The sequence below is a fragment of the Triturus cristatus genome, chromosome 4_1 (assembly GCF_964204655.1).
Source record: "Triturus cristatus chromosome 4_1, aTriCri1.1, whole genome shotgun sequence".
Classification (NCBI taxonomy): domain Eukaryota; kingdom Metazoa; phylum Chordata; class Amphibia; order Caudata; family Salamandridae; genus Triturus; species Triturus cristatus.
The window spans coordinates 121542368-121564803 of NC_140585.1; the positions used below are offsets into that span (position 1 = coordinate 121542368).

Here is a 22436-nt window from a genome sequence, read left to right on the forward strand (position 1 = left end):
GAGTCTAGGTTAACATACAGTGATATCACTCCTAGTCAAGTACTAAACATGCCAACCTGAAGTGTAAAACGTCCCCTAGGTGTAGTTAAGGCATCAGTTAGGAGTGAACTGAACACTCATGTTATGGGCAATTAGACTTAAAATAAAGTGTGGACAGCAGTAACGTTACTTTTGAAATGTGATGCTGAGTGAGCACACAGGGGAATTAGCTCAAATGGTAGAGCGCTCGCTTAGCATGCGAGAGGTAGCGGGATCGATGCCCGCATTCTCCATTCTAAAATTTGCATGCATTTTACTTTTTAACTTGTAATTGCCATGGTTGTTGCAGAGTAAGAACAGAAAAGTCACAGATGGCTTTCAAATTTGGTGTCATTATAACAACTAAAGTGGTTTAATCAAAAGTGTTTAGGTATTCTATAGCACCTGAGAGGAATTTGATTTCTTATGCAATCTCAAAATGAAAATTTCACACCTTCCATTTTCATTTCGTCTTATTTTACTTGACATTCTTTCCTCTGAAGGATGTATAAAAGTGAAGTTCCTTGCAAAACAAGAGCAGAGGAATATCCAGAAACAGTTTTCCTTAATAAAAAATGATGAGTCTGCATACCATATTTAAGTGGGAGCCCGGCTAGCTCAGTCGGTAGAGCATGAGACTCTTAATCTCAGGGTCGTGGGTTCGAGCCCCACGTTGGGCGAAAACGAGTATTTTTTACTGGATGATAGCATTGGCTCTCATAATATGGTGATTAATCTTGCATTAGACATGCACTAACTCCTAAAAATTGTATCTCCCTTGGTTACTCATTCATGAGAAATGTATCTCCAAGATTAGGTAGGGCCTGAGTCTAGGTTAACATACAGTGATATCACTCCTATTCAAGTACTAAACATGCCAACCTGAAGTGTAAAACATCCCCTAGGTGTAGTTAAGGCATCAGTTAGGAGTGAACTGAACACTCATGTTATGGGCAATTAGACTTAAAATAAAGTGTGGACAGCAGTAACGTTACTTTTGAAATGTGATGCTGAGTGAGCACACAGGGGAATTAGCTCAAATGGTAGAGCGCTCGCTTAGCATGCGAGAGGTAGCGGGATCGATGCCCGCATTCTCCATTCTAAAATTTGCATACATTTTACTTTTTAACTTGTAATTGCCATGGTTGTTGCAGAGTAAGAACAGAAAAGTCACAGATGGCTTTCAAATTTGGTGTCATTATAACAACTAAAGTGGTTTAATCAAAAGTGTTTAGGTATTCTATAGCACGTGAGAGGAATTTGATTTCTTATGCAATCTCAAAATGAAAATTTCACACCTTCCATTTTCATTTCGTCTTATTTTACTTGACATTCTTTCCTCTGAAGGATGTATAAAAGTGAAGTTCCTTGCAAAACAAGAGCAGAGGAATATCCAGAAACTGTTTTCGTTAATAAAAAATGATGAGTCTGCATACCATATTTAAGTGGGAGCCCGGCTAGCTCAGTCGGTAGAGCATGAGACTCTTAATCTCAGGGTTGTGGGTTCGAGCCCCATGTTGGGCGAAAACGAGTATTTTTTGCTGGATGATAGCATTGGCTCTCATAATATGGTGATTAATCTTGCATTAGACATGCACTAACTCCTAAAAATTGTATCTCCCTTGGTTACTCATTCATGAGAAATGTATCTCCAAGATTAGGTAGGGCCTGAGTCTAGGTTAACATACAGTGATATCACTCCTATTCAAGTACTAAACATGCCAACCTGAAGTGTAAAACATCCCCTAGGTGTAGTTAAGGCATCAGTTAGGAGTGAACTGAACACTCATGTTATGGGCAATTAGACTTAAAATAAAGTGTGGACAGCAGTAACGTTACTTTTGAAATGTGATGCTGAGTGAGCACACAGGGGAATTAGCTCAAATGGTAGAGCGCTCACTTAGCATGCGAGAGGTAGCGGGATTGATGCCCGCATTCTCCATTCTAAAATTTGCATACATTTTACTTTTTAACTTGTAATTGCCATGGTTGTTGCAGAGTAAGAACAGAAAAGTCACAGATGGCTTTCAAATTTGGTGTCATTATAACAACTAAAGTGGTTTAATCAAAAGTGTTTAGGTATTCTATAGCACGTGAGAGGAATTTGATTTCTTATGCAATCTCAAAATGAAAATTTCACACCTTCCATTTTCATTTCGTCTTATTTTACTTGACATTCTTTCCTCTGAAGGATGTATAAAAGTGAAGTTCCTTGCAAAACAAGAGCAGAGGAATATCCAGAAACAGTTTTCCTTAATAAAAAATGATGAGTCTGCATACCATATTTAAGTGGGAGCCCGGCTAGCTCAGTCGGTAGAGCATGAGACTCTTAATCTCAGGGTTGTGGGTTCGAGCCCCATGTTGGGCGAAAACGAGTATTTTTTGCTGGATGATAGCATTGGCTCTCATAATATGGTGATTAATCTTGCATTAGACATGCACTAACTCCTAAAAATTGTATCTCCCTTGGTTACTCATTCATGAGAAATGTATCTCCAAGATTAGGTAGGGCCTGAGTCTAGGTTAACATACAGTGATATCACTCCTATTCAAGTACTAAACATGCCAACCTGAAGTGTAAAACATCCCCTAGGTGTAGTTAAGGCATCAGTTAGGAGTGAACTGAACACTCATGTTATGGGCAATTAGACTTAAAATAAAGTGTGGACAGCAGTAACGTTACTTTTGAAATGTGATGCTGAGTGAGCACACAGGGGAATTAGCTCAAATGGTAGAGCGCTCGCTTAGCATGCGAGAGGTAGCGGGATTGATGCCCGCATTCTCCATTCTAAAATTTGCATACATTTTACTTTTTAACTTGTAATTGCCATGGTTGTTGCAGAGTAAGAACAGAAAAGTCACAGATGGCTTTCAAATTTGGTGTCATTATAACAACTAAAGTGGTTTAATCAAAAGTGTTTAGGTATTCTATAGCACGTGAGAGGAATTTGATTTCTTATGCAATCTCAAAATGAAAATTTCACACCTTCCATTTTCATTTCGTCTTATTTTAATTAACATTCTTTCCTCTGAAGGATGTATAAAAGTGAAGTTCCTTGCAAAACAAGAGCAGAGGAATATCCAGAAACAGTTTTCCTTAATAAAAAATGATGAGTCTGCATACCATATTTAAGTGGGAGCCCTGCTAGCTCAGTCGGTAGAGCATGAGACTCTTAATCTCAGGGTCGTGGGTTCGAGCCCCACGTTGGGCGAAAACGAGTATTTTTTGCTGGATGATAGCATTGGCTCTCATAATATGGTGATTAATCTTGCATTAGACATGCACTAACTCCTAAAAATTGTATCTCCCTTGGTTACTCATTCATGAGAAATGTATCTCCAAGATTAGGTAGGGCCTGAGTCTAGGTTAACATACAGTGATATCACTCCTATTCAAGTACTAAACATGCCAACCTGAAGTGTAAAACATCCCCTAGGTGTAGTTAAGGCATCAGTTAGGAGTGAACTGAACACTCATGTTATGGGTAATTAGACTTAAAATAAAGTGTGGACAGCAGTAACGTTACTTTTGAAATGTGATGCTGAGTTAGCACACAGGGGAATTAGCTCAAATGGTAGAGCGCTCGCTTAGCATGCGAGAGGTAGCGGGATCGATGCCCGCATTCTCCATTCTAAAATTTGCATACATTTTACTTTTTAACTTGTAATTGCCATGGTTGTTGCAGAGTAAGAACAAAAAAGTCACAGATGGCTTTCAAATTTGGTGTCATTATAACAACTAAAGTGGTTTAATCAAAAGTGTTTAGGTATTCTATAGCACGTGAGAGGAATTTGATTTCTTATGCAATCTCAAAATGAAAATTTCACACCTTCCATTTTCATTTCGTCTTATTTTACTTGACATTCTTTCCTCTGAAGGATGTAAAAAAGTGAAGTTCCTTGCAAAACAAGAGCAGAGGAATATCCAGAAACAGTTTTCATTAATAAAAAATGATGAGTCTGCATACCATATTTAAGTGGGAGCCCGGCTAGCTCAGTCGGTAGAGCATGAGACTCTTAATCTCAGGGTCGTGGGTTCGAGCCCCACGTTGGGCAAAAACAAGTATTTTTTGCTGGATGATTGCATTGGCTCTCATAATATGGTGATTAATCTTGCATTAGACATGCACTAACTCCTAAAAATTGTATCTCCCTTGGTTACTCATTCATGAGAAATGTATCTCCAAGATTAGGTAGGGCCTGAGTCTAGGTTAACATACAGTGATATCACTCCTATTCAAGTACTAAACATGCCAACCTGAAGTGTAAAACATCCCCTAGGTGTAGTTAAGGCATCAGTTAGGAGTGAACTGAACACTCATGTTATGGGCAATTAGACTTAAAATAAAGTGTGGACAGCAGTAACGTTACTTTTGAAATGTGATGCTGAGTGAGCACACAGGGGAATTAGCTCAAATGGTAGAGCGCTCGCTTAGCATGCGAGAGGTAGCGGGATCGATGCCCGCATTCTCCATTCTAAAATTTGCATACGTTTTACTTTTTAACTTGTAATTGCCATGGTTGTTGCAGAGTAAGAACAGAAAAGTCACAGATGGCTTTCAAATTTGGTGTCATTATAACAACTAAAGTGGTTTAATCAAAAGTGTTTAGGTATTCTATAGCACGTGAGAGGAATTTGATTTCTTATGCAATCTCAAAATGAAAATTTCACACCTTCCATTTTCATTTCGTCTTATTTTACTTGACATTCTTTCCTCTGAAGGATGTATAAAAGTGAAGTTCCTTGCAAAACAAGAGCAGAGGAATATCCAGAAACGGTTTTCCTTAATAAAAAATGATGAGTCTGCACACCATATTTAAGTGGGAGCCCGGCTAGCTCAGTCGGTAGAGCATGAGACTCTTAATCTCAGGGTCGTGGGTTCGAGCCCCACGTTGGGCGAAAATAAAGTGTGGACAGCAGTAACGTTACTTTTGAAATGTGATGCTTCGAGCCCCACGTTGGGCGAAAACAAGTATTTTTTGCTGGATGATTGCATTGGCTCTCATAATATGGTGATTAATCTTGCATTAGACATGCACTAACTCCTAAAAATTGTATCTCCCTTGGTTACTCATTCATGAGAAATGTATCTCCAAGATTAGGTAGGGCCTGAGTCTAGGTTAACATACAGTGATATCACTCCTATTCAAGTACTAAACATGCCAACCTGAAGTGTAAAACATCCCCTAGGTGTAGTTAAGGCATCAGTTAGGAGTGAACTGAACACTCATGTTATGGGCAATTAGACTTAAAATAAAGTGTGGACAGCAGTAACGTTACTTTTGAAATGTGATGCTGAGTGAGCACACAGGGGAATTAGCTCAAATGGTAGAGCGCTCGCTTAGCATGCGAGAGGTAGCGGGATCGATGCCCGCATTCTCCATTCTAAAATTTGCATACATTTTACTTTTTAACTTGTAATTGCCATGGTTGTTGTAGAGTAAGAACAGAAAAGTCACAGATGGCTTTCAAATTTGGTGTCATTATAACAACTAAAGTGGTTTAATCAAAAGTGTTTAGGTATTCTATAGCACGTGAGAGGAATTTGATTTCTTATGCAATCTCAAAATGAAAATTTCACACCTTCCATTTTCATTTCGTCTTATTTTACTTGACATTCTTTCCTCTGAAGGATGTATAAAAGTGAAGTTCCTTGCAAAACAAGAGCAGAGGAATATCCAGAAACAGTTTTCCTTAATAAAAAATGATGAGTCTGCATACCATATTTAAGTGGGAGCCCGGCTAGCTCAGTCGGTAGAGCATGAGACTCTTAATCTCAGGGTCGTGGGTTCGAGCCCCACGTTGGGCGAAAACGAGTATTTTTTGCTGGATGATAGCATTGGCTCTCATAATATGGTGATTAATCTTGCATTAGACATGCACTAACTCCTAAAAATTGTATTTCCCTTGGTTACTCATTCATGAGAAATGTATCTCCAAGATTAGGTAGGGCCTGAGTCTAGGTTAACATACAGTGATATCACTCCTATTCAAGTACTAAACATGCCAACCTGAAGTGTAAAACATCCCCTAGGTGTAGTTAAGGCATCAGTTAGGAGTGAACTGAACACTCATGTTATGGGCAATTAGACTTAAAATAAAGTGTGGACAGCAGTAACGTTACTTTTGAAATGTGATGGTGAGTGAGCACACAGGGGAATTAGCTCAAATGGTAGAGCGCTCGCTTAGCATGCGAGAGGTAGCGGGATCGATGCCCGCATTCTCCATTCTAAAATTTGCATGCATTTTACTTTTTAACTTGTAATTGCCATGGTTGTTGCAGAGTAAGAACAGAAAAGTCACAGATGGCTTTCAAATTTGGTGTCATTATAACAACTAAAGTGGTTTAATCAAAAGTGTTTAGGTATTCTATAGCACGTGAGAGGAATTTGATTTCTTATGCAATCTCAAAATGAAAATTTCACACCTTCCATTTTCATTTCGTCTTATTTTACTTGACATTCTTTCCTCTGAAGGATGTATAAAAGTGAAGTTCCTTGCAAAACAAGAGCAGAGGAATATCCAGAAACAGTTTTCCTTAATAAAAAATGATGAGTCTGCATACCATATTTAAGTGGGAGCCCGGCTAGCTCAGTCGGTAGAGCTTGAGACTCTTAATCTCAGGGTCGTGGGTTCGAGCCCCACGTTGGGCGAAAACGAGTATTTTTTGCTGGATGATAGCATTGGCTCTCATAATATGGTGATTAATCTTGCATTAGACATGCACTAACTCCTAAAAATTGTATCTCCCTTGGTTACTCATTCATGAGAAATGTATCTCCAAGATTAGGTAGGGCCTGAGTCTAGGTTAACATACAGTGATATCACTCCTAGTCAAGTACTAAACATGCCAACCTGAAGTGTAAAACGTCCCCTAGGTGTAGTTAAGGCATCAGTTAGGAGTGAACTGAACACTCATGTTATGGGCAATTAGACTTAAAATAAAGTGTGGACAGCAGTAACGTTACTTTTGAAATGTGATGGTGAGTGAGCACACAGGGGAATTAGCTCAAATGGTAGAGCGCTCGCTTAGCATGCGAGAGGTAGCGGGATCGATGCCCGCATTCTCCATTCTAAAATTTGCATGCATTTTACTTTTTAACTTGTAATTGCCATGGTTGTTGCAGAGTAAGAACAGAAAAGTCACAGATGGCTTTCAAATTTGGTGTCATTATAACAACTAAAGTGGTTTAATCAAAAGTGTTTAGGTATTCTATAGCACGTGAGAGGAATTTGATTTCTTATGCAATCTCAAAATGAAAATTTCACACCTTCCATTTTCATTTCGTCTTATTTTACTTGACATTCTTTCCTCTGAAGGATGTATAAAAGTGAAGTTCCTTGCAAAACAAGAGCAGAGGAATATCCAGAAACAGTTTTCCTTAATAAAAAATGATGAGTCTGCATACCATATTTAAGTGGGAGCCCGGCTAGCTCAGTCGGTAGAGCATGAGACTCTTAATCTCAGGGTCGTGGGTTCGAGCCCCACGTTGGGCGAAAACAAGTATTTTTTGCTGGATGATTGCATTGGCTCTCATAATATGGTGATTAATCTTGCATTAGACATGCACTAACTCCTAAAAATTGTATCTCCCTTGGTTACTCATTCATGAGAAATGTATCTCCAAGATTAGGTAGGGCCTGAGTCTAGGTTAACATACAGTGATATCACTCCTATTCAAGTACTAAACATGCCAACCTGAAGTGTAAAACATCCCCTAGGTGTAGTTAAGGCATCAGTTAGGAGTGAACTGAACACTCATGTTATGGGCAATTAGACTTAAAATAAAGTGTGGACAGCAGTAACGTTACTTTTGAAATGTGATGCTGAGTGAGCACACAGGGGAATTAGCTCAAATGGTAGAGCGCTCGCTTAGCATGCGAGAGGTAGCGGGATCGATGCCCGCATTCTCCATTCTAAAATTTGCATACATTTTACTTTTTAACTTGTAATTGCCATGGTTGTTGCAGAGTAAGAACAGAAAAGTCACAGATGGCTTTCAAATTTGGTGTCATTATAACAACTAAAGTGGTTTAATCAAAAGTGTTTAGGTATTCTATAGCACGTGAGAGGAATTTGATTTCTTATGCAATCTCAAAATGAAAATTTCACACCTTCCATTTTCATTTCGTCTTATTTTACTTGACATTCTTTCCTCTGAAGGATGTAAAAAAGTGAAGTTCCTTGCAAAACAAGAGCAGAGGAATATCCAGAAACGGTTTTCATTAATAAAAAATGATGAGTCTGCATACCATATTTAAGTGGGAGCCCGGCTAGCTCAGTCGGTAGAGCATGAGACTCTTAATCTCAGGGTCGTGGGTTCGAGCCCCACGTTGGGCAAAAACAAGTATTTTTTGCTGGATGATTGCATTGGCTCTCATAATATGGTGATTAATCTTGCATTAGACATGCACTAACTCCTAAAAATTGTATCTCCCTTGGTTACTCATTCATGAGAAATGTATCTCCAAGATTAGGTAGGGCCTGAGTCTAGGTTAACATACAGTGATATCACTCCTATTCAAGTACTAAACATGCCAACCTGAAGTGTAAAACATCCCCTAGGTGTAGTTAAGGCATCAGTTAGGAGTGAACTGAACACTCATGTTATGGGCAATTAGACTTAAAATAAAGTGTGGACAGCAGTAACGTTACTTTTGAAATGTGATGCTGAGTGAGCACACAGGGGAATTAGCTCAAATGGTAGAGCGCTCGCTTAGCATGCGAGAGGTAGCGGGATCGATGCCCGCATTCTCCATTCTAAAATTTGCATACATTTTACTTTTTAACTTGTAATTGCCATGGTTGTTGCAGAGTAAGAACAGAAAAGTCACAGATGGCTTTCAAATTTGGTGTCATTATAACAACTAAAGTGGTTTAATCAAAAGTGTTTAGGTATTCTATAGCACGTGAGAGGAATTTGATTTCTTATGCAATCTCAAAATGAAAATTTCACACCTTCCATTTTCATTTCGTCTTATTTTACTTGACATTCTTTCCTCTGAAGGATGTATAAAAGTGAAGTTCCTTGCAAAACAAGAGCAGAGGAATATCCAGAAACAGTTTTCCTTAATAAAAAATGATGAGTCTGCATACCATATTTAAGTGGGAGCCCGGCTAGCTCAGTCGGTAGAGCATGAGACTCTTAATCTCAGGGTCGTGGGTTCGAGCCCCACGTTGGGCGAAAACGAGTATTTTTTGCTGGATGATAGCATTGGCTCTCATAATATGGTGATTAATCTTGCATTAGACATGCACTAACTCCTAAAAATTGTATCTCCCTTGGTTACTCATTCATGAGAAATGTATCTCCAAGATTAGGTAGGGCCTGAGTCTAGGTTAACATACAGTGATATCACTCCTATTCAAGTACTAAACATGCCAACCTGAAGTGTAAAACATCCCCTAGGTGTAGTTAAGGCATCAGTTAGGAGTGAACTGAACACTCATGTTATGGGCAATTAGACTTAAAATAAAGTGTGGACAGCAGTAACGTTACTTTTGAAATGTGATGCTGAGTGAGCACACAGGGGAATTAGCTCAAATGGTAGAGCGCTCGCTTAGCATGCGAGAGGTAGCGGGATTGATGCCCGCATTCTCCATTCTAAAATTTGCATACATTTTACTTTTTAACTTGTAATTGCCATGGTTGTTGCAGAGTAAGAACAGAAAAGTCACAGATGGCTTTCAAATTTGGTGTCATTAGAACAACTAAAGTGGTTTAATCAAAAGTGTTTAGGTATTCTATAGCACGTGAGAGGAATTTGATTTCTTATGCAATCTCAAAATGAAAATTTCACACCTTCCATTTTCATTTCGTCTTATTTTAATTGACATTCTTTCCTCTGAAGGATGTATAAAAGTGAAGTTCCTTGCAAAACAAGAGCAGAGGAATATCCAGAAACAGTTTTCCTTAATAAAAAATGATGAGTCTGCATACCATATTTAAGTGGGAGCCCTGCTAGCTCAGTCGGTAGAGCATGAGACTCTTAATCTCAGGGTCGTGGGTTCGAGCCCCACGTTGGGCAAAAACGAGTATTTTTTGCTGGATGATAGCATTGGCTCTCATAATATGGTGATTAATCTTGCATTAGACATGCACTAACTCCTAAAAATTGTATCTCCCTTGGTTACTCATTCATGAGAAATGTATCTCCAAGATTAGGTAGGGCCTGAGTCTAGGTTAACATACAGTGATATCACTCCTATTCAAGTACTAAACATGCCAACCTGAAGTGTAAAACATCCCCTAGGTGTAGTTAAGGCATCAGTTAGGAGTGAACTGAACACTCATGTTATGGGTAATTAGACTTAAAATAAAGTGTGGACAGCAGTAACGTTACTTTTGAAATGTGATGCTGAGTTAGCACACAGGGGAATTAGCTCAAATGGTAGAGCGCTCGCTTAGCATGCGAGAGATAGCGGGATCGATGCCCGCGTTCTCCATTCTAAAATTTGCATACATTTTACTTTTTAACTTGTAATTGCCATGGTTGTTGCAGAGTAAGAACAAAAAAGTCACAGATGGCTTTCAAATTTGGTGTCATTATAACAACTAAAGTGGTTTAATCAAAAGTGTTTAGGTATTCTATAGCACGTGAGAGGAATTTGATTTCTTATGCAATCTCAAAATGAAAATTTCACACCTTCCATTTTCATTTCGTCTTATTTTACTTGACATTCTTTCCTCTGAAGGATGTAAAAAAGTGAAGTTCCTTGCAAAACAAGAGCAGAGGAATATCCAGAAACGGTTTTCATTAATAAAAAATGATGAGTCTGCATACCATATTTAAGTGGGAGCCCGGCTAGCTCAGTCGGTAGAGCATGAGACTCTTAATCTCAGGGTCGTGGGTTCGAGCCCCACGTTGGGCAAAAACGAGTATTTTTTGCTGGATGATTGCATTGGCTCTCATAATATGGTGATTAATCTTGCATTAGACATGCACTAACTCCTAAAAATTGTATCTCCCTTGGTTACTCATTCATGAGAAATGTATCTCCAAGATTAGGTAGGGCCTGAGTCTAGGTTAACATACAGTGATATCACTCCTATTCAAGTACTAAACATGCCAACCTGAAGTGTAAAACATCCCCTAGGTGTAGTTAAGGCATCAGTTAGGAGTGAACTGAACACTCATGTTATGGGCAATTAGACTTAAAATAAAGTGTGGACAGCAGTAACGTTACTTTTGAAATGTGATGCTGAGTGAGCACACAGGGGAATTAGCTCAAATGGTAGAGCGCTCGCTTAGCATGCGAGAGGTAGCGGGATCGATGCCCGCATTCTCCATTCTAAAATTTGCATACGTTTTACTTTTTAACTTGTAATTGCCATGGTTGTTGCAGAGTAAGAACAGAAAAGTCACAGATGGCTTTCAAATTTGGTGTCATTATAACAACTAAAGTGGTTTAATCAAAAGTGTTTAGGTATTCTATAGCACGTGAGAGGAATTTGATTTCTTATGCAATCTCAAAATGAAAATTTCACACCTTCCATTTTCATTTCGTCTTATTTTACTTGACATTCTTTCCTCTGAAGGATGTATAAAAGTGAAGTTCCTTGCAAAACAAGAGCAGAGGAATATCCAGAAACGGTTTTCCTTAATAAAAAATGATGAGTCTGCACACCATATTTAAGTGGGAGCCCGGCTAGCTCAGTCGGTAGAGCATGAGACTCTTAATCTCAGGGTCGTGGGTTCGAGCCCCACGTTGGGCGAAAACGAGTATTTTTTGCTGGATGATTGCATTGGCTCTCATAATATGGTGATTAATCTTGCATTAGACATGCACTAACTCCTAAAAATTGTATCTCCCTTGGTTACTCATTCATGAGAAATGTATCTCCAAGATTAGGTAGGGCCTGAGTCTAGGTTAACATACAGTGATATCACTCCTATTCAAGTACTAAACATGCCAACCTGAAGTGTAAAACATCCCCTAGGTGTAGTTAAGGCATCAGTTAGGAGTGAACTGAACACTCATGTTATGGGCAATTAGACTTAAAATAAAGTGTGGACAGCAGTAACGTTACTTTTGAAATGTGATGCTGAGTGAGCACACAGGGGAATTAGCTCAAATGGTAGAGCGCTCGCTTAGCATGCGAGAGGTAGCGGGATCGATGCCCGCATTCTCCATTCTAAAATTTGCATACATTTTACTTTTTAACTTGTAATTGCCATGGTTGTTGTAGAGTAAGAACAGAAAAGTCACAGATGGCTTTCAAATTTGGTGTCATTATAACAACTAAAGTGGTTTAATCAAAAGTGTTTAGGTATTCTATAGCACGTGAGAGGAATTTGATTTCTTATGCAATCTCAAAATGAAAATTTCACACCTTCCATTTTCATTTCGTCTTATTTTACTTGACATTCTTTCCTCTGAAGGATGTATAAAAGTGAAGTTCCTTGCAAAACAAGAGCAGAGGAATATCCAGAAACAGTTTTCCTTAATATAAAAGGATGAGTCTGCATACCATATTTAAGTGGGAGCCCGGCTAGCTCAGTCGGTAGAGCATGAGACTCTTAATCTCAGGGTCGTGGGTTCGAGCCCCACGTTGGGCAAAAACGAGTATTTTTTGCTGGATGATAGCATTGGCTCTCATAATATGGTGATTAATCTTGCATTAGACATGCACTAACTCCTAAAAATTGTATTTCCCTTGGTTACTCATTCATGAGAAATGTATCTCCAAGATTAGGTAGGGCCTGAGTCTAGGTTAACATACAGTGATATCACTCCTATTCAAGTACTAAACATGCCAACCTGAAGTGTAAAATATCCCCTAGGTGTAGTTAAGGCATCAGTTAGGAGTGAACTGAACACTCATGTTATGGGCAATTAGACTTAAAATAAAGTGTGGACAGCAGTAACGTTACTTTTGAAATGTGATGGTGAGTGAGCACACAGGGGAATTAGCTCAAATGGTAGAGCGCTCGCTTAGCATGCGAGAGGTAGCGGGATCGATGCCCGCATTCTCCATTCTAAAATTTGCATGCATTTTACTTTTTAACTTGTAATTGCCATGGTTGTTGCAGAGTAAGAACAGAAAAGTCACAGATGGCTTTCAAATTTGGTGTCATTATAACAACTAAAGTGGTTTAATCAAAAGTGTTTAGGTATTCTATAGCACGTGAGAGGAATTTGATTTCTTATGCAATCTCAAAATGAAAATTTCACACCTTCCATTTTCATTTCGTCTTATTTTACTTGACATTCTTTCCTCAGAAGGATGTATAAAAGTGAAGTTCCTTGCAAAACAAGAGCAGAGGAATATCCAGAAACAGTTTTCCTTAATAAAAAATGATGAGTCTGCATACCATATTTAAGTGGGAGCCCGGCTAGCTCAGTCGGTAGAGCATGAGACTCTTAATCTCAGGGTCGTGGGTTCGAGCCCCACGTTGGGCGAAAACGAGTATTTTTTACTGGATGATAGCATTGGCTCTCATAATATGGTGATTAATCTTGCATTAGACATGCACTAACTCCTAAAAATTGTATCTCCCTTGGTTACTCATTCATGAGAAATGTATCTCCAAGATTAGGTAGGGCCTGAGTCTAGGTTAACATACAGTGATATCACTCCTATTCAAGTACTAAACATGCCAACCTGAAGTGTAAAACATCCCCTAGGTGTAGTTAAGGCATCAGTTAGGAGTGAACTGAACACTCATGTTATGGGCAATTAGACTTAAAATAAAGTGTGGACAGCAGTAACGTTACTTTTGAAATGTGATGCGGAGTGAGCACACAGGGGAATTAGCTCAAATGGTAGAGCGCTCGCTTAGCATGCGAGAGGTAGCGGGATCGATGCCCGCATTCTCCATTCTAAAATTTACATACATTTTACTTTTTAACTTGTAATTGCCATGGTTGTTGCAGAATAAGAACAGAAAAGTCACAGATGGCTTTCAAATTTGGTGTCATTATAACAACTAAAGTGGTTTAATCAAAAGTGTTTAGGTATTCTATAGCACGTGAGAGGAATTTGATTTCTTATGCAATCTCAAAATGAAAATTTCACACCTTCCATTTTCATTTCGTCTTATTTTACTTGACATTCTTTCCTCTGAAGGATGTATAAAAGTGAAGTTCCTTGCAAAACAAGAGCAGAGGAATATCCAGAAACGGTTTTCCTTAATAAAAAATGATGAGACTGCATACCATATTTAAGTGGGAGCCCGGCTAGCTCAGTCGGTAGAGCATGAGACTCTTAATCTCAGGGTCGTGGGTTAGAGCCCCACGTTGGGCGAAAACGAGTATTTTTTGCTGGATGATAGCATTGGCTCTCATAATATGGTGATTAATCTTGCATTGGACATGCACTAACTCCTAAAAATTGTATCTCCCTTGGTTACTCATTCATGAGAAATGTATCTCCAAGATTAGGTAGGGCCTGAGTCTAGGTTAACATACAGTGATATCACTCCTATTCAAGTACTAAACATGCCAACCTGAAGTGTAAAACATCCCCTAGGTGTAGTTAAGGCATCAGTTAGGAGTGAACTGAACACTCATGTTATGGGCAATTAGACTTAAAATAAAGTGTGGACAGCAGTAACGTTACTTTTGAAATGTGATGGTGAGTGAGCACACAGGGGAATTAGCTCAAATGGTAGAGCGCTCGCTTAGCATGCGAGAGGTAGCGGGATCGATGCCCGCATTCTCCATTCTCCATTCTAAAATTTGCATGCATTTTACTTTTTAACTTGTAATTGCCATGGTTGTTGCAGAGTAAGAACAGAAAAGTCACAGATGGCTTTCAAATTTGGTGTCATTATAACAACTAAAGTGGTTTAATCAAAAGTGTTTAGGTATTCTATAGCACGTGAGAGGAATTTGATTTCTTATGCAATCTCAAAATGAAAATTTCACACCTTCCATTTTCATTTCGTCTTATTTTACTTGACATTCTTTCCTCTGAAGGATGTATAAAAGTGAAGTTCCTTGCAAAACAAGAGCAGAGGAATATCCAGAAACAGTTTTCCTTAATAAAAAATGATGAGTCTGCATACCATATTTAAGTGGGAGCCCGGCTAGCTCAGTCGGTAGAGCATGAGACTCTTAATCTCAGGGTCGTGGGTTCGAGCCCCACGTTGGGCGAAAACGAGTATTTTTTACTGGATGATAGCATTGGCTCTCATAATATGGTGATTAATCTTGCATTAGACATGCACTAACTCCTAAAAATTGTATCTCCCTTGGTTACTCATTCATGAGAAATGTATCTCCAAGATTAGGTAGGGCCTGAGTCTAGGTTAACATACAGTGATATCACTCCTATTCAAGTACTAAACATGCCAACCTGAAGTGTAAAACATCCCCTAGGTGTAGTTAAGGCATCAGTTAGGAGTGAACTGAACACTCATGTTATGGGCAATTAGACTTAAAATAAAGTGTGGACAGCAGTAACGTTACTTTTGAAATGTGATGCTGAGTGAGCACACAGGGGAATTAGCTCAAATGGTAGAGCGCTCGCTTAGCATGCGAGAGGTAGCGGGATCGATGCCCGCATTCTCCATTCTAAAATTTACATACATTTTACTTTTTAACTTGTAATTGCCATGGTTGTTGCAGAATAAGAACAGAAAAGTCACAGATGGCTTTCAAATTTGGTGTCATTATAACAACTAAAGTGGTTTAATCAAAAGTGTTTAGGTATTCTATAGCACGTGAGAGGAATTTGATTTCTTATGCAATCTCAAAATGAAAATTTCACACCTTCCATTTTCATTTCGTCTTATTTTACTTGACATTCTTTCCTCTGAAGGATGTATAAAAGTGAAGTTCCTTGCAAAACAAGAGCAGAGGAATATCCAGAAACGGTTTTCCTTAATAAAAAATGATGAGACTGCATACCATATTTAAGTGGGAGCCCGGCTAGCTCAGTCGGTAGAGCATGAGACTCTTAATCTCAGGGTCGTGGGTTCGAGCCCCACGTTGGGCGAAAACGAGTATTTTTTACTGGATGATAGCATTGGCTCTCATAATATGGTGATTAATCTTGCATTAGACATGCACTAACTCCTAAAAATTGTATCTCCCTTGGTTACTCATTCATGAGAAATGTATCTCCAAGATTAGGTAGGGCCTGAGTCTAGGTTAACATACAGTGATATCACTCCTATTCAAGTACTAAACATGCCAACCTGAAGTGTAAAACATCCCCTAGGTGTAGTTAAGGCATCAGTTAGGAGTGAACTGAACACTCATGTTATGGGCAATTAGACTTAAAATAAAGTGTGGACAGCAGTAACGTTACTTTTGAAATGTGATGCTGAGTGAGCACACAGGGGAATTAGCTCAAATGGTAGAGCGCTCGCTTAGCATGCGAGAGGTAGCGGGATCGATGCCCGCATTCTCCATTCTAAAATTTACATACATTTTACTTTTTAACTTGTAATTGCCATGGTTGTTGCAGAATAAGAACAGAAAAGTCACAGATGGCTTTCAAATTTGGTGTCATTATAACAACTAAAGTGGTTTAATCAAAAGTGTTTAGGTATTCTATAGCACGTGAGAGGAATTTGATTTCTTATGCAATCTCAAAATGAAAATTTCACACCTTCCATTTTCATTTCGTCTTATTTTACTTGACATTCTTTCCTCTGAAGGATGTATAAAAGTGAAGTTCCTTGCAAAACAAGAGCAGAGGAATATCCAGAAACGGTTTTCCTTAATAAAAAATGATGAGACTGCATACCATATTTAAGTGGGAGCCCGGCTAGCTCAGTCGGTAGAGCATGAGACTCTTAATCTCAGGGTCGTGGGTTCGAGCCCCACGTTGGGCAAAAACGAGTATTTTTTGCTGGATGATAGCATTGGCTCTCATAATATGGTGATTAATCTTGCATTGGACATGCACTAACTCCTAAAAATTGTATCTCCCTTGGTTACTCATTCATGAGAAATGTATCTCCAAGATTAGGTAGGGCCTGAGTCTAGGTTAACATACAGTGATATCACTCCTATTCAAGTACTAAACATGCCAACCTGAAGTGTAAAACATCCCCTAGGTGTAGTTAAGGCATCAGTTAGGAGTGAACTGAACACTCATGTTATGGGCAATTAGACTTAAAATAAAGTGTGGACAGCAGTAACGTTACTTTTGAAATGTGATGCTGAGTGAGCACACAGGGGAATTAGCTCAAATGGTAGAGTGCTCGCTTAGCATGCGAGAGGTAGCGGGATCGATGCCCGCATTCTCCATTCTAAAATTTGCATACATTTTACTTTTTAACTTGTAATTGCCATGGTTGTTGCAGAGTAAGAACAGAAAAGTCACAGATGGCTTTCAAATTTGGTGTCATTATAACAACTAAAGTGGTTTAATCAAAAGTGTTTAGGTATTCTATAGCACGTGGGAGGAATTTGATTTCTTATGCAATCTCAAAATGAAAATTTCACACCTTCCATTTTCATTTCGTCTTATTTTACTTGACATTCTTTCCTCTGAAGGATGTATAAAAGTGAAGTTCCTTGCAAAACAAGAGCAGAGGAATATCCAGAAACAGTTTTCCTTAATAAAAAATGATGAGTCTGCATACCATATTTAAGTGGGAGACCGGCTAGCTCAGTCGGTAGAGCATGAGACTCTTAATCTCAGGGTCGTGGGTTCGAGCCCCACGTTGGGCGAAAACGAGTATTTTTTGCTGGATGATAGCATTGGCTCTCATAATATGGTGATTAATCTTGCATTAGACATGCACTAACTCCTAAAAATTGTATCTCCCTTGGTTACTCATTCATGAGAAATGTATCTCCAAGATTAGGTAGGGCCTGAGTCTAGGTTAACATACAGTGATATCACTCCTAGTCAAGTACTAAACATGCCAACCTGAAGTGTAAAACATCCCCTAGGTGTAGTTAAGGCATCAGTTAGGAGTGAACTGAACACTCATGTTATGGGCAATTAGACTTAAAATAAAGTGTGGACAGCAGTAACGTTACTTTTGAAATGTGATGCTGAGTGAGCACACAGGGGAATTAGCTCAAATGGTAGAGCGCTCGCTTAGCATGCGAGAGGTAGCGGGATTGATGCCCGCATTCTCCATTCTAAAATTTGCATACATTTTACTTTTTAACTTGTAATTGCCATGGTTGTTGCAGAGTAAGAACAGAAAAGTCACAGATGGCTTTCAAATTTGGTGTCATTATAACAACTAAAGTGGTTTAATCAAAAGTGTTTAGGTATTCTATAGCACGTGAGAGGAATTTGATTTCTTATGCAATCTCAAAATGAAAATTTCACACCTTCCATTTTCATTTCGTCTTATTTTAATTGACATTCTTTCCTCTGAAGGATGTATAAAAGTGAAGTTCCTTGCAAAACAAGAGCAGAGGAATATCCAGAAACAGTTTTCCTTAATAAAAAATGATGAGTCTGCATACCATATTTAGGTGGGAGCCCTGCTAGCTCAGTCGGTAGAGCATGAGACTCTTAATCTCAGGGTCGTGGGTTCGAGCCCCACGTTGGGCGAAAACGAGTATTTTTTGCTGGATGATAGCATTGGCTCTCATAATATGGTGATTAATCTTGCATTAGACATGCACTAACTCCTAAAAATTGTATCTCCCTTGGTTACTCATTCATGAGAAATGTATCTCCAAGATTAGGTAGGGCCTGAGTCTAGGTTAACATACAGTGATATCACTCCTATTCAAGTACTAAACATGCCAACCTGAAGTGTAAAACATCCCCTAGGTGTAGTTAAGGCATCAGTTAGGAGTGAACTGAACACTCATGTTATGGGTAATTAGACTTAAAATAAAGTGTGGACAGCAGTAACGTTACTTTTGAAATGTGATGCTGAGTTAGCACACAGGGGAATTAGCTCAAATGGTAGAGCGCTCGCTTAGCATGCGAGAGGTAGCGGGATCGATGCCCGCATTCTCCATTCTAAAATTTGCATACATTTTACTTTTTAACTTGTAATTGCCATGGTTGTTGCAGAGTAAGAACAAAAAAGTCACAGATGGCTTTCAAATTTGGTGTCATTATAACAACTAAAGTGGTTTAATCAAAAGTGTTTAGGTATTCTATAGCACGTGAGAGGAATTTGATTTCTTATGCAATCTCAAAATGAAAATTTCACACCTTCCATTTTCATTTCGTCTTATTTTACTTGACATTCTTTCCTCTGAAGGATGTAAAAAAGTGAAGTTCCTTGCAAAACAAGAGCAGAGGAATATCCAGAAACGGTTTTCATTAATAAAAAATGATGAGTCTGCATACCATATTTAAGTGGGAGCCCGGCTAGCTCAGTCGGTAGAGCATGAGACTCTTAATCTCAGGGTCGTGGGTTCGAGCCCCACGTTGGGCGAAAACGAGTATTTTTTACTGGATGATAGCATTGGCTCTCATAATATGGTGATTAATCTTGCATTAGACATGCACTAACTCCTAAAAATTGTATCTCCCTTGGTTACTCATTCATGAGAAATGTATCTCCAAGATTAGGTAGGGCCTGAGTCTAGGTTAACATACAGTGATATCACTCCTATTCAAGTACTAAACATGCCAACCTGAAGTGTAAAACATCCCCTAGGTGTAGTTAAGGCATCAGTTAGGAGTGAACTGAACACTCATGTTATGGGCAATTAGACTTAAAATAAAGTGTGGACAGCAGTAACGTTACTTTTGAAATGTGATGCTGAGTGAGCACACAGGGGAATTAGCTCAAATGGTAGAGCGCTCGCTTAGCATGCGAGAGGTAGCGGGATCGATGCCCGCATTCTCCATTCTAAAATTTACATACATTTTACTTTTTAACTTGTAATTGCCATGGTTGTTGCAGAATAAGAACAGAAAAGTCACAGATGGCTTTCAAATTTGGTGTCATTATAACAACTAAAGTGGTTTAATCAAAAGTGTTTAGGTATTCTATAGCACGTGAGAGGAATTTGATTTCTTATGCAATCTCAAAATGAAAATTTCACACCTTCCATTTTCATTTCGTCTTATTTTACTTGACATTCTTTCCTCTGAAGGATGTATAAAAGTGAAGTTCCTTGCAAAACAAGAGCAGAGGAATATCCAGAAACGGTTTTCCTTAATAAAAAATGATGAGACTGCATACCATATTTAAGTGGGAGCCCGGCTAGCTCAGTCGGTAGAGCATGAGACTCTTAATCTCAGGGTCGTGGGTTCGAGCCCCACGTTGGGCGAAAACGAGTATTTTTTGCTGGATGATAGCATTGGCTCTCATAATATGGTGATTAATCTTGCATTGGACATGCACTAACTCCTAAAAATTGTATCTCCCTTGGTTACTCATTCATGAGAAATGTATCTCCAAGATTAGGTAGGGCCTGAGTCTAGGTTAACATACAGTGATATCACTCCTATTCAAGTACTAAACATGCCAACCTGAAGTGTAAAACATCCCCTAGGTGTAGTTAAGGCATCAGTTAGGAGTGAACTGAACACTCATGTTATGGGCAATTAGACTTAAAATAAAGTGTGGACAGCAGTAACGTTACTTTTGAAATGTGATGGTGAGTGAGCACACAGGGTAATTAGCTCAAATGGTAGAGCGCTCGCTTAGCATGCGAGAGGTAGCGGGATCGATGCCCGCATTCTCCATTCTAAAATTTGCATGCATTTTACTTTTTAACTTGTAATTGCCATGGTTGTTGCAGAGTAAGAACAGAAAAGTCACAGATGGCTTTCAAATTTGGTGTCATTATAACAACTAAAGTGGTTTAATCAAAAGTGTTTAGGTATTCTATAGCACGTGAGAGGAATTTGATTTCTTATGCAATCTCAAAATGAAAATTTCACACCTTCCATTTTCATTTCGTCTTATTTTACTTGACATTCTTTCCTCTGAAGGATGTATAAAAGTGAAGTTCCTTGCAAAACAAGAGCAGAGGAATATCCAGAAACAGTTTTCCTTAATAAAAAATGATGAGTCTGCATACCATATTTAAGTGGGAGCCCGGCTAGCTCAGTCGGTAGAGCATGAGACTCTTAATCTCAGGGTCGTGGGTTCGAGCCCCACGTTGGGCGAAAACGAGTATTTTTTACTGGATGATAGCATTGGCTCTCATAATATGGTGATTAATCTTGCATTAGACATGCACTAACTCCTAAAAATTGTATCTCCCTTGGTTACTCATTCATGAGAAATGTATCTCCAAGATTAGGTAGGGCCTGAGTCTAGGTTAACATACAGTGATATCACTCCTATTCAAGTACTAAACATGCCAACCTGAAGTGTAAAACATCCCCTAGGTGTAGTTAAGGCATCAGTTAGGAGTGAACTGAACACTCATGTTATGGGCAATTAGACTTAAAATAAAGTGTGGACAGCAGTAACGTTACTTTTGAAATGTGATGCTGAGTGAGCACACAGGGGAATTAGCTCAAATGGTAGAGCGCTCGCTTAGCATGCGAGAGGTAGCGGGATCGATGCCCGCATTCTCCATTCTAAAATTTACATACATTTTACTTTTTAACTTGTAATTGCCATGGTTGTTGCAGAATAAGAACAGAAAAGTCACAGATGGCTTTCAAATTTGGTGTCATTATAACAACTAAAGTGGTTTAATCAAAAGTGTTTAGGTATTCTATAGCACGTGAGAGGAATTTGATTTCTTATGCAATCTCAAAATGAAAATTTCACACCTTCCATTTTCATTTCGTCTTATTTTACTTGACATTCTTTCCTCTGAAGGATGTATAAAAGTGAAGTTCCTTGCAAAACAAGAGCAGAGGAATATCCAGAAACGGTTTTCCTTCATAAAAAATGATGAGACTGCATACCATATTTAAGTGGGAGCCCGGCTAGCTCAGTCGGTAGAGCATGAGACTCTTAATCTCAGGGTCGTGGGTTCGAGCCCCACGTTGGGCGAAAACGAGTATTTTTTGCTGGATGATAGCATTGGCTCTCATAATATGGTGATTAATCTTGCATTGGACATGCACTAACTCCTAAAAATTGTATCTCCCTTGGTTACTCATTCATGAGAAATGTATCTCCAAGATTAGGTAGGGCCTGAGTCTAGGTTAACATACAGTGATATCACTCCTATTCAAGTACTAAACATGCCAACCTGAAGTGTAAAACATCCCCTAGGTGTAGTTAAGGCATCAGTTAGGAGTGAACTGAACACTCATGTTATGGGCAATTAGACTTAAAATAAAGTGTGGACAGCAGTAACGTTACTTTTGAAATGTGATGCTGAGTGAGCACACAGGGGAATTAGCTCAAATGGTAGAGTGCTCGCTTAGCATGCGAGAGGTAGCGGGATCGATGCCCGCATTCTCCATTCTAAAATTTGCATACATTTTACTTTTTAACTTGTAATTGCCATGGTTGTTGCAGAGTAAGAACAGAAAAGTCACAGATGGCTTTCAAATTTGGTGTCATTATAACAACTAAAGTGGTTTAATCAAAAGTGTTTAGGTATTCTATA

The 22436-nt window shown here is 38.9% G+C and overlaps 5 non-coding genes across 5 annotated transcripts; all 5 read left to right on the forward strand.

Moving 5' to 3' along the window:
• The first annotated feature begins 4001 nt into the window (after nt 1–4001).
• TRNAK-CUU (transfer RNA lysine (anticodon CUU)) lies at nt 4002–4074 on the forward strand. The gene has a single exon. It is a non-coding gene; the product is annotated as a tRNA-Lys (tRNA).
• A 4213-nt stretch (nt 4075–8287) lies between these two features.
• Nucleotides 8288–8360, forward strand: TRNAK-CUU (transfer RNA lysine (anticodon CUU)). Its single transcript has one exon. It is a non-coding gene; the product is annotated as a tRNA-Lys (tRNA).
• Nucleotides 8361–10819: 2459 nt separating this feature from the next.
• TRNAK-CUU (transfer RNA lysine (anticodon CUU)) lies at nt 10820–10892 on the forward strand. The gene has a single exon. It is a non-coding gene; the product is annotated as a tRNA-Lys (tRNA).
• Nucleotides 10893–12507: 1615 nt separating this feature from the next.
• Nucleotides 12508–12580, forward strand: TRNAK-CUU (transfer RNA lysine (anticodon CUU)). The gene has a single exon. It is a non-coding gene; the product is annotated as a tRNA-Lys (tRNA).
• Nucleotides 12581–16734: 4154 nt separating this feature from the next.
• On the forward strand, nt 16735–16807 carry TRNAK-CUU (transfer RNA lysine (anticodon CUU)). Its single transcript has one exon. It is a non-coding gene; the product is annotated as a tRNA-Lys (tRNA).
• Nucleotides 16808–22436: the final 5629 nt, after the last annotated feature.